This window comes from Oryctolagus cuniculus, chromosome 2, assembly GCF_964237555.1.
Source record: "Oryctolagus cuniculus chromosome 2, mOryCun1.1, whole genome shotgun sequence".
In the NCBI taxonomy this organism is placed as follows: domain Eukaryota; kingdom Metazoa; phylum Chordata; class Mammalia; order Lagomorpha; family Leporidae; genus Oryctolagus; species Oryctolagus cuniculus.
This window is the reverse complement of record NC_091433.1, coordinates 93,453,220-93,465,343: the sequence shown is the minus strand read 5'-3', so window position 1 is coordinate 93,465,343 and position 12,124 is coordinate 93,453,220. Positions and strand designations below refer to the sequence as shown.

General features: G+C 38.6%; 1 long non-coding RNA gene across 1 annotated transcript in view; it reads right to left on the bottom strand.

Annotated features, from left to right (window-relative positions):
* Positions 1–2,109: 2,109 nt before the first annotated feature.
* The window catches only part of LOC138848526 (uncharacterized), a 66,130-nt gene continuing 56,115 nt past the window's right edge, over positions 2,110–12,124 (bottom strand). Inside the window, exons 5-6 of the long non-coding RNA XR_011386393.1 lie at positions 11,072–11,229; positions 2,110–10,360 (exon numbers count right to left, since the gene is read on the bottom strand). This is a non-coding gene — a long non-coding RNA (uncharacterized lncRNA). The remainder of the gene's footprint in view (positions 10,361–11,071; positions 11,230–12,124) is intronic.

Here is a 12,124-nt window from a genome sequence, read left to right as displayed (position 1 = left end):
ACTATCCACATATAGACAAGGAAGGAAAATTTGGTCTAAAAAATTAACATTTCATCAAAAAAGAAATCTTAAACAAAAATGATGTATAACAATTATGAAATATTACAATGAGTACAAAATATTAAGTAATTTTAAATAGCAAAATAATTATATATAGTAATCCAGACTGAAATTGGTTTAATATGAAATCTATTAATGTAATCAATTACATTGAATAGACAAAAGGAAATAATATCGTTATGTCTGATTATGTGTAAAAATGACAGACATTGGACATAAAGAGGAGATATTTTATTATCTCATGACCATGTCAGTCAAAAAATACAGGCACTGATTCACTGGAAAATATGTCCATTTCTCATGACATTGACAGATCACACTGGGATATTTATCTTGGGTCTCAGCTGATCTAGAAGGTTTAAGACAGTTTTTACACATAACTGGTGTGTTGTCACGGAGGAGGCTAGGGTTCTGGGAGTCAGCTGGGCACACTTCACTCCCTAGGTTTCTCCAGGCATTGCCCACAGAGAGTAGTTCTACTGCCTTCAAAAGGCCTGGAGCTGCCATTGCATTGAAGGCCAGGTCTAGAAACTGGCACGACATTGCTTATAGTGTACTCTCGTGTCAAGGCATTCACATAGTAGCTTAGAGTCAGAGGAAGAGAATACAGACTCTATCTCAATTAAGGAACATCATATATTTTGTTGGAACCTATAATTAGAGGCAGATTATGCGTTAACAAAATCTTCCTCATATGTAGGACCCCCAAAACCCCTCAATCTCAACAAATAACTGTTAGTGTCAGAATCTGAAAGTGGTGGGATGGATAGGGGGAGTTGGGTAAACAATTGGCAAAACTGGTCTGGTTCACTAATTGTGACAGACTATCACAACTTGTGAGATAAAAATAGAGAAATCTATGAGTGGCTCATTGATTGTGACAAATATCATATTAGTATAAGATGTTAGCAGTAAGGATCCTGAGAGTGGAATATGTGGGAACTATGTGATTATTTTGTAATTTTTGTTTTATAAATTTAAAGTACTCTGAAATAAGTTATCTGTATAATGGCATTGATACACTCAGAATTTTGAAACAAAAGTGTATTGCACTTAAGAGTTGGACATAGATGCTACCATTTCATTGTTATTAGGTTATTAACCACGGAAATAGGGATGAAAAAATCAAGTTAGAATCATGATAGCTTCAGAAGAAGAAGAAAGTATTTTATTTAAATTATTTGGTTATAGAAAAAAATGAAAAGAATCTTGGAAAAGCTAAAATTAGCAAGATAACTTAGTGAACAGTTTATAAAATCAACATCCAAATCACAATAGTCTTTGTGTTTTTCAACATACATCAATTACAAGATATAATGGAACAGAAGATCTAATTTTTAATAAAAACAATTTTTAAATAAGATAAAGTGTTAGAAGCTTATACACACATATCATTGTAAAAGAGGAAAATATCATGTTTTTGAATAATGGCTTAATATCATAAAAAGTTTTTATCCCACATTAATTTTAAAAATGTAAATATGGAAGGTATATTTTTATAAAATATATTTATGATTTATAAATTATAAATTATTAATTTAAAATCACTGGATATTTTATTTTCTGCAGTAAATTATTATAGGCATGTTTAGAACACTCAAGCCAAAAATAGCAAAAAAAAATTCCTGCAAAAATGAAGAGCAATGAGAAAGGACCCTGTAATAATGTTCACACAGTTTGACACTAGTGCATAAAGGAACAAAATAAAATGTATATATTGATTTAATTATGCATGGAAAAATAACATAAAAAGGCAACATGTTTACTAGCAAAGGCAAAAAACTGAGGCAGAGGAGGAGGTGTGTGGGCAGCCACAGGTAATCACTCCCTTTGTTTACACTTAAACATATGGAGACTTCCCGGCACAGACAATTGGGCTAGGGAGATTCCGGGAAGTGGCAGGAGGAACCTAAACCTTTCACAAGAGATGATACAAATAATCAGTCACACCTGTAACCTGCATTTATCACCTAAGTGTTTTATTGTAACCTTAAGAGCCTTTTTGATATGTAAATCTTTTGTGCTCCTTCTTGTAAACAACTGGTCATGTTTAAATACTACTGGATTTATTCAATAAACGAGCCTTGATCAGGACTTGTCTTGGCTCCATTCTTTGCGTCCTTGTCCCCGCATTCCCACTCTCTGTTTCAGGAAGACCCAGTTCATCGTGCCGCAGGCCGGCACAGATGGCGCCCGAACGTGGGACCTGAGAATTAGAGAAGCAGTGAGGAACCTGGATTCACGGAGTCGCGACTATAGAGGTTTACAATTTGTGGTGAGTACCCGACACCAAAATTGTGGAGATTTATTTTGAGCAGGCATTATGGGACAAGCATCGGGAAAAATCCCCCAATAGTAAAGGCAGTGAAGGCATTATTGCAGACGCAAGGAATAGGGTTAAAAAAGAAAGTAATAGAGCAATTTATAGAAACCATAGAAATTGCATGTCCTTGGTTTATTGAAGAAGGCCTTGTAGATGAGATGCATCGGGAGGACATGAGAAAATTGAGGAAGCCAGAAGCTGTGATGGCAAGGATAATCGATCCTGCCGATCCTCTAGTTCTATGGAAAAAGTTACTCCCTCCGCCCCTTCCTTTAAATTATTTATAAAAAAATAATGATAAAAAATTATCCCTTTGTCAAGAAGGGGAATGTTTGCCAAATATCTTAAAAAGAGTGTCACTCAAACCCTGAGAAAAGCAGCACAGCAAGGCCAGGAGGAAGCCAAAATCTTTTTTGATGCTTTTCCAGTGAAAGTACATACAGAAGATGGCCAAGAAATGCCAGTCACCATCCAGTCCCCTTTAAAATGTTAAAAGATTTAAAATCTGCTTGTGATGCATATGGGCCCACTGCTCCCTATACCTATGGCCAGGAGAAAGAGAGAGGAAAAATTCCACAGGTATCTTGACCTAGAGAAAAGTCTTAATTCGATAACCCTTTCCAACCTGATAAATGTTTTCCCATCTTTGCAGCTTATGGTAGCTCTGGTATGTCTTGAAAAGCTTTTGTACGCTATTAACTATCTGTTTTAATTGAGTGGTTGCTGTAGCCCTGATTGGATCTGGCTCTGGTTGAAGATCTCAACTTGGTGGCCATTTTAATCAGACTAGGCACTATGGAGTTTCCCAGCACTCTTGGTGAAACGGCACACCTACCCAACCCCATGGCCAGTCCTGCTAGGCCCCGGTGTGTGCAGTCTTCCCTGTAAATGAGGGACCACAGCCTTTCTCTACACTCTATTCCAGCCAATGTGGCCTGCCGCACCCAAGCAGGCTTAGCCAGATATCTCTTAGGAAAGGGCTCCCCAGGGCTGCTTTTTTAGTCTCCATTTCCAATTCAATAACCTCCTCACTAGGAGGGAGGCAGGGGAAATGCCTCTGGCTACTGCTGGCCTTACCTAAGGGAGCAAGAACCTTAATCCATTAACCCTTTCCAACTTGATGGGTTTTTCTCTTTACAGTTAATAAAAACTTAAGCAATGGGCTCATACACTGATAATCAATTCTTTTCTGTACTGCTGTAGCTAACTTATCTAATGAGAGTTTTCATGTGTCTTGAAGGTTTCGCATTTTTCTATTGCCAGTATGAGTCTTGATTGGAAAAACTGCAACGCGAAGCTGTTTACGTTATTTGCCTGTCTTTAATGTTTGAGTGATTACCTAACACTAATCAGATCTAGCCCACAGCCTTGGTTAAACGTACTAATTTTTGACTAAAATGGTTTGACTCTCTGATAGTTTAAATTCTAAACCGAGTCTTTCAACTTTGGGGCTTCCAGTCGGATCCCTGGAACTCTCAAAGGATGAGACTCTAAATTTGTTAAGGTAACAGCTGTTTGAGTCAATTCAAATTAAATGATGTCAAATCTATGTTGTATTCATGTTTTTGCTTTTCAGCTAGAGTAGTCCTATAAAAATGAGAGTAAATTCTGTGTATACAAGCCTTTATGTTGTTAACTAAAGTAAGCCAATACAGATTGGTTCAGAAAGTTGGGCTAAAAACACCCTTTGGTTCACTTGCTCAGTTTTACATGTCTTTGATATGCTTTAAACTTGTTTCTCTTAAGGATGAAGATCTTTCCAAAGTTGTAAATATGCACTAGTGACTGTTGCTGCCCAAGTGGTGTTATCCTCATGTTACTTAAAAGCATGGAAATGTAATTTTGACTTTTAATTCAGATAATGGTGTGGTATTCATTAATAACTCAGTGTCTTAAGTCATGTAAGCATCAGTGCTAAGTAAAACATGAAAAATGTATTATGTGTACTTTTTACATCTTAAATTTGATAAGAGAGACTGTTTGAGTTTGTCAGCATGTATTCTCATAGGTTGTCCATACATGACAATTCAAAACTATGGAAAAGTAACTACGGGTGTAAAGTTTCAGAAGGTATGAGCAAGTCATGAAAAGTTGTAAAAAGTTTGATTTTAAAACATTGTTTACAGAGTTTTCTATAAGTTAAATGTTAATGCCAAAATTACACTAAGCTAAAGTTGAAGTTTGATCTTCTGTTATAACAATGGTTTTTTTTTTTTTTAAATGTGTACTAATGTTAGTAATTATCTGGAAATGGTCTCAATCGTAAATCTTAAAATCTGTTGTTGCAAAAACTGTAACGTCTCTTTTTAACAGTGTCTGCTTAATCAGTTACTCTGCCATTTCTAAAGTTAGGTCGTGTAAGCTCTTTTTAACTCTGTTAAATAGTTCTGAGTTATGTGATAATTTCGTGTGCTAATTCCTACATCCAAGGTTTTTATTTCTGGTTTATTCAACAACAAGAAACATAGAATCCATATTCTGCCAAAGTAATCTGTGTACTCTATTGTCTGTTAAGAAAGTTATGTTAAATAACATTATGATCAGATGTGGTCTAAAAGTGTTAAAATTGCCCTGACTAAATGTTAAGGAATTCTATTTTGACCAGATACTCTAAATTCTCTTGGCACCTTTAACAGACTTTCTGAAAATGAAAGTTTTAAATTTTCTGGACTTTTGATACCTCCAGAGGGCCGGAATCTCCTTAGCCCAATTGTCTGTGCCGGGAAGTCTCCATATGTTTAAGTGTAAACAAAGGGAGTGATTACCTGTGGCTGCCCACAGAGGTGTAGAAGGGAGGGAGGGAGGAGAGGGGAAAGGGAGGAGGAAAGCAGAGGCAGGGAGAAGTGGGGGAGGACCAGAGGAAGAAAAGGAGGTCCTTGTGTAACCAGAATTTGGAGTGCCATACGATATCACTGTATGCTTATTAATAAATTCTCAATATTAATAAGCCCCTGTGAGTTCTTGCCTAATATTTAGAGAAGAATTCTGAATACTTGCATAAATGAATGAGGCAGCGTAGTACATTTTAAGCTTTTATTCAGTGATTCAGTGTGAAAGATGCATAGGAGAGTGAGGGCCCTGTCTAAAGGAGAGGTAAATCTGGGCTCATACCTAGTACCAGCAACCAGCCACATGGAAGAGCACCTAGGCCAGGAAGCATGGGGTGGGTGGCCCAAAGACAATGCACCCGGGAAGCTCAAGGCCACAAAGGCCCTGTACTGGCAAGATGCCAAGGAAAGGAAGGGGTGGACACACCGTGTCCCAGGCTTTTAATCTATTTTCAAAGGGGAATGGTTAATTAACCTGATTGGCCATTGTGTGCACAGGTGTGGCCAGGTAGGGCATGAGGTCACACAGTGGGGTGGTGAGGCATGGCCTTCCAGCTCACAAATCTAATCAATTTTAACCCATGTGCCTGTCTACATCACTTGGGGCCACACTCCCAAGTCTGAGAAGACATATTTTCCAGAAATGACTTCCAGGGAGCACAAGGCACCACCCCACAGGCCCTGCATACACAGCTGCAGCCCCCACCTTTTCATGGGTGCAGGCCCACACCAGGCCTGTGGGGTGGTGTCTGCCCTGGCCCCTGCAGTGCACCCCCACGACAGTCCCACGCATGCCCCTCTAGGCCAAGGGCAGCAGACATGTGGTTGTACTGCAGTGAAGAGCTCCTGTTTCCTTGTCGGGAAGTGACACTTGGAGTCCCACCACGTTGTGCACTAGTGCAGTTCATGGACCCCCAAAGGGGAAAATACTCAGGGGCCCCAGCCAGATCCTGTATGCAGGCTACACTGCTGACCCACACCCTCCCTACAAAGCCCAGAACTTGGCGTCCCAATGGAGTAGAAGATGGACTCAACCAAGCTCAGTGAAGATGTGAAAGTTCTAAGCAATAACAGTATGAAGGTGGAGATGGAGGCTGAAGATGCTGCCCTGGACTGCCCTGCAGTATTCCAGCTGACAGGAGCAGCCAGCAGTAGTGGGCAGCTGTGTGGGAGGAGGCAGCTGGCAGGAGAAAACTGGAGAACAGCTCGCCCCACTGCAGCAAGGGAGCACAGCCCAGCAGGAGCTTGGGCTCAGAGTGTTCAGGCAAGGAGGAGCCCAACAAGGACACAACATGACTGCCGTTTCTCTGTATGGCATGAGATCCAGAAGGCAAACCCCAGGAACAGCCACTCCCACTCTCCTCAGCAAGCCCCAGGAGCAGGATTGCAGCAGCACAGGGGCAAGTCAGTCACATTGAACCCATCTACTTCCTGACTTAGGAGATGTTAGGCTGAGCAATGGTTGCTTTTAGGGTTGAGCACTGTTCTAGAGTGTCTGATGTCCACACACTGGTACCTTGCATCCTGGAGCATGGCTCCCTGCATTTGCAGATGTAAACACCTACAGAGTACAAGAAAGACTCATCTAGTTCTTTGGTTTTCACTATTTTTTTCCTTTTGTCTTTGCCTTGTTATCTTGAGGATTAAAGAAGTAGCACACATTCTGACATTGAGTAAAACACTAAGTCATAGTTTATGGTAATATTAATCCTTTTCTTTTAGTAAGTTTTGAGAGTTAGAGTTACAGTGAGAGGGAGAGACAAAGAGAAAGGTCTTCCTTCCATTTGTTCACTCCCAAAATGGCTGCAATGGATGGAGCTGTGCTGGAGCTATGCTGATCTGAAGCCAGGTGCCAGGTGCTTCTTCCTGATCTCTCAGGCAGGTGCAGGGGCCCAAGCACTTGGGCCACATCAGAGAGCTGGATTGGAAGAGGAGCAACCAGGACTAGAACCAGTGCCCACATGGGATGCCAGTTGCTGCAGGCAGAGGATTAACCTACTGCACCACGGTGCCAGCCCCAGTAAGTTTTGAAGAATGTATGAAGATAGTCATGAATGCACTAAGTGTTCAAATCTTGCTTAATTTCATGTGTTGTCTACATAACAAACATTACAGGGAATTAATCCCTGTCTAGTTTCATGAGTGTTAGTGTACCCCTACCTTTTAGGTGTTGGCCCCAAACCTCCCTTTCAAGTTTTCAGGAGGGGCACCACATCAGCAGCAATCAGAAACCAGACAGTGGGGATACACTGGCTCTTTTATTTTTTAAAAGATTTATTTATGTATTTGAAAGTCAGAGTTACACACAGAGAGAAGGAAAGGCAGAGAGGTATAAAGGTCTTCCATCTGCTAGTTCACCCCCCAGTTGGCTGCAATGGCTGGAGCTGCACCGTTCCAAAGCCAGGAGCTTCTTCCAGGGATCTCCCACATGGGTGCAGGGATTCAAGGACTTGGGCCATCTTCTACTGGTTTCCCAGGCCATAGAAGATAGCTGGATCAGAAATAAGCATCCAGGACTTGAACTGGTGCCCATATGGAATGCCAGCACTGCAGGCAGCAGTCTTACCCACTACACCACAGCACCAGCCCCAACACTGGCTCTTTCATTGGTAAGTGTCACTGGTACAACCACACCACAGCACAGCCACTTGGGTTCCTTAGAGATGGCCTTTGTTTCCATTTTACCCCAAAATGGAAACACTTTGCCCATCTGAGAGAGCATCTGTAGACACCAAGATGGAGGCCCCAGAGCTCTCACCTTGCCCATCTGTGTAGACAGATGACACTAAAGTGGCAGTGTGGCCCAAGGCTGACACTGCTTCTTGGCAATATCTGCCAATTGTCGTTCCAGCCTCAATCTTCTCTGACATTCTAGTACTAGCAGATTGTACATAAAGTAGATACCAGGGTTAATACTGTGAGGAGACAAAATAATGAGGATACTTTTTACCAAAGGTAATGAAATTCCACAGAATTTCTGAATTTTAACTATTGAGTTGAGGGCATCCTTTGGAAACTGAATGTAACAAAAACTCAGAACATTTTTGGAAATTGTATGCTTTTGGTAACTTGGTATGAATTTTTATACAGTCACTATTTTGTGAGCTATACAAAATGTAAAATAGAAAAATAAGTAATAGAAATATTTTATTATATTATTCTGTAATAAGCAACTATTTAGGAAAAACTAATAAAGTGATAGCTTGCTCTTACTCTGGCTTCCACATAACTGAACCTTAATTCGATAACCCAAATAGAATCATACTATTATGTCTCAGTTCCAAGCTGTAAAAAATATAATTCAACCTATTTTTCTTTAATCCTCATCACGACATTTACATCCATATATACATACATATATAATATAGAATAATATTTGGCCATATGATGAATTGGAGTAATCTTTGGGTCTTTTTTTAAAATTAGATTTTATTTCTTTGAAAGTCAGAGATACAGTGATGGAGGGAGTGATATAGAAAGATCTTTCACCAGCTGGTTTACTCTCCAGATGGTCACAATAGCCAGGGCTAAGCCAGGAGTCAGGAGCTTCTTCCAGTTTCAAACATGGGGCCCAAACACCTAGACCATTTTCTGTTGCTTTCCCAGGCCATTGGTAGGGAGTTGGATTGGAAGTGGAGTAGCTGGGACATGAAACAGTGCCTACATGGGCTGTTGGCATTGGTGGTCACAGTGCCAGCCCTAATCTTTGGGTTTTAGATGCACTTAGTTTTAGAACCCCAAATGATCATTTCACTATAAGCTTTAGGAAATATTTTATGCTATACTATACTGACTTAAATAAAATGAATCATTCATATTCGTAGAACTTTACTATGCATAAGTAATACAGTTAGCATATAATTATATTACTAATTATAGATAATTGTAAATTTTTAAAAAGTCCTATGGCCATATATGGAGTTGAATAAGTCAAGTCTGAGTATCATATTTGTTGGCATCTGGCCAATAGCTAAGAATCCCAGTAGTATGGCTTCATCCCAAGTCAGAAAACCTGGATTTGATTCCTGCAAGGGGCTCCGGATGGCAAATTCTTGTTATTGTGCTCTTTGGGAGTGAGCAGGTGATTGCTGAAGTAGTTGATTCCTTGCTGCACATATGGCAGACCAAGACTGGTCTCCTGGCTCCTGACTGTATCCTGGGACAGCATTGGCCAATGAAGTCATTTTTGGTAAGAACTGTTAGATGGGACATCTCTCTGCCTCTATCTCACCAATCTAAAATAATATTTTAAAAAAGGAAAGAAAAGAAAAGTATATTTTATGTTTCAACATCAATAAAAATATGTTTAAAAATGTAATTAGCAGGGTTGGTGCTGTGGCGCAGTGGATTAATGCCCTGGCCTGAAGCGCCAGCATCCCATATGGGTGCTGGTTCAAGACCTGGCTGCTCCACTTCTGATCCAGCTCTCTGCTATGGCCTGGGAAAACAGTAGAAGATGGCCCAAGTCCCTGAGCCCCTGCACCCATGTGGGAGACCTGGAAGAAGCTCCTGGCTTTGGATCAGTGTAGCTCCGGCCATTGCAGCCATCTGGGGAGTGAACCATTGGATGGAAGACCTCTCTCTCTATCTCTATCTCTCTCTCTGCCTCTCCTCCTCTCTCTGTGTAACTCTGGTTTTCAAATAAATAAATAAATCTTTAAAAAATAAAAATAAAAAAGTAAGTAGCAATGGACAGTTCTCAGAATTCCCAGGTGATTATCTCCCTCTTCTCCTAATCCTAATGCAGATATCATGTCTATAAAATGTAGTTAATCATTCATGAAAAAATGTGTACCATTAATGTTAAATACATACACATTCATGAATTAAATACATGTAACTCATGAATATTCAACAACTAAAAGCAATAGCAAGAGAGAATTCCAAATGTTTGAAGCAGTTAAAGAAGGACAAGTTGGGGCAGGCATTATGATGTAGCAGACTAATCCACCACTAGACAACTACATCCCATGTCAGAGTGCCATTTTGAGTCCTAGAAATTCTGATTCCAACCCAGCTTCTTGATATGTAACTGGGAATGAAGTAGATAATGATTTAAGTACTTGAGTTCCTGCCATCCATGTGGGAGACCTGGATTGAGTTTGAGGTTCTGGCTTCAGTGTGGCCCACACTTAGCTGTTGGAGGCACCTGGAGAGTTAACCAGCAGATAGAAATGATCTCTCTCTCTCTATCAATTCAAATAAATCACTTTGAGAAAACAAGAAAAAGTATTATAAAAAGAAGTCTTAGAAAGACTTCTAAGAAGGAATAGTATCAGAAAGAAATGGATATCATATTTGGATCTACCCACTATGGTTTTTCTAATAGCATTTAAGCATAGGGAAAAGATTTGTATAAACTTTTATAAAGGCATAAGACACAAAATCAACATATGAAAGCAGTGGTTTATTTATAGAGAAATCATATTCATAATAGCTACAAAAATTATATACTTAAGAATAAATTTAACCAAATAATTGAAAGAGTTACACAATGGAAAATATGAAATCTTGATGAAAGAAACTATCAAAATCACAGAATGAATTGTAAGAATTAATGTCATTAAAAGTCCATAGTCTCCAAAGCATTTTACAGGTTCAATGCAATCCCTATCGAAATAACAATGACATTTTTACTAATTAGAGGAAACAATGCTAAAATTCATATAGAACCATAGCCAGCGGATAGCCAAAGTGATCCTGAGGAAAAGGCAATTAGGTGCTGAGGAACTGCAGAGGGCAAGAAGCCCAGCATCCCAGGTTACAGCAGGCCCTGCAGCTTGTGAGTCCCAGAAAGTAAGTCCGATCAGCCCCAGCCTTCACCACCCGCCCCTCACACCCAACTTGCACTCCCTGTTACCTGTTCTTGCCTCCACCATCTACACCACTTTTGATAAGCAACAGGAGCGATGGCTCTTGGTCTTCTTCACCAGCCTTGGCAGCTTTGTGGTAACCAGTGATTTAATCCTATTTGTCATTTTCACACCTGATGGAGGAGCTGAAGAGAAACTCGCCCTTCTGAAATGGGAAAGTAAAACCTTCATAGCCGAGACTTCTGGCCACTCTCACCGCCTCTCAAGCCTAAGGATAACCCTGTAGATGAAGGACTGGTTTCCAGTCGACCTCCCAACAAGGCTTTTCCACCTGAGTGCACAATCTCTGTAACCAAGCAACGCTCCAGAACACAAGTGCGCACGCGCCCTCTAGCGGTCAATGGCTGAGCGTGCGCACAGAAGTTTGGAGGCAATGGGTGCTCCGTGTGCACTTACAGTTTCTATCTCTCAAACAGGATGGATTATGTTGTTTCCAAATGTAAATTATAAACTATAATATACAATTACTATAAGTTATATTATGATATAAATATATTATATTACAATTACATATAATTATTATATAATATATAATACATTATATTATATATCTATAATACATATTACATAATTATTATACAATATATTATATAATTATATATTATACAATGTACATATAATATTATAATTACATAATTATATTAATTATATATATTATATTATATAAATATTATATAACATATAAACACATTATATAAATAATATAAATATGAATATATAAATATAAATTTATAAATTTATATAACATTATAATTATTTACATATACATAATATTTTATATATACATATACATATACATAATATTTTATATATAAAATACATATATTATATATAATATACATAATTTATATATTAACATATAAATTATATAAATAATTTATAAATTATATTATAATTTTGTAATAATACCAATTACATATATTATATAAATATATAAATATATCATATAAATAATATAAATATAAATTTTTATGAATATATAAATATAAATTTATATATTAAATTTATAAATATATAAATTCATATAAATATATAAATAT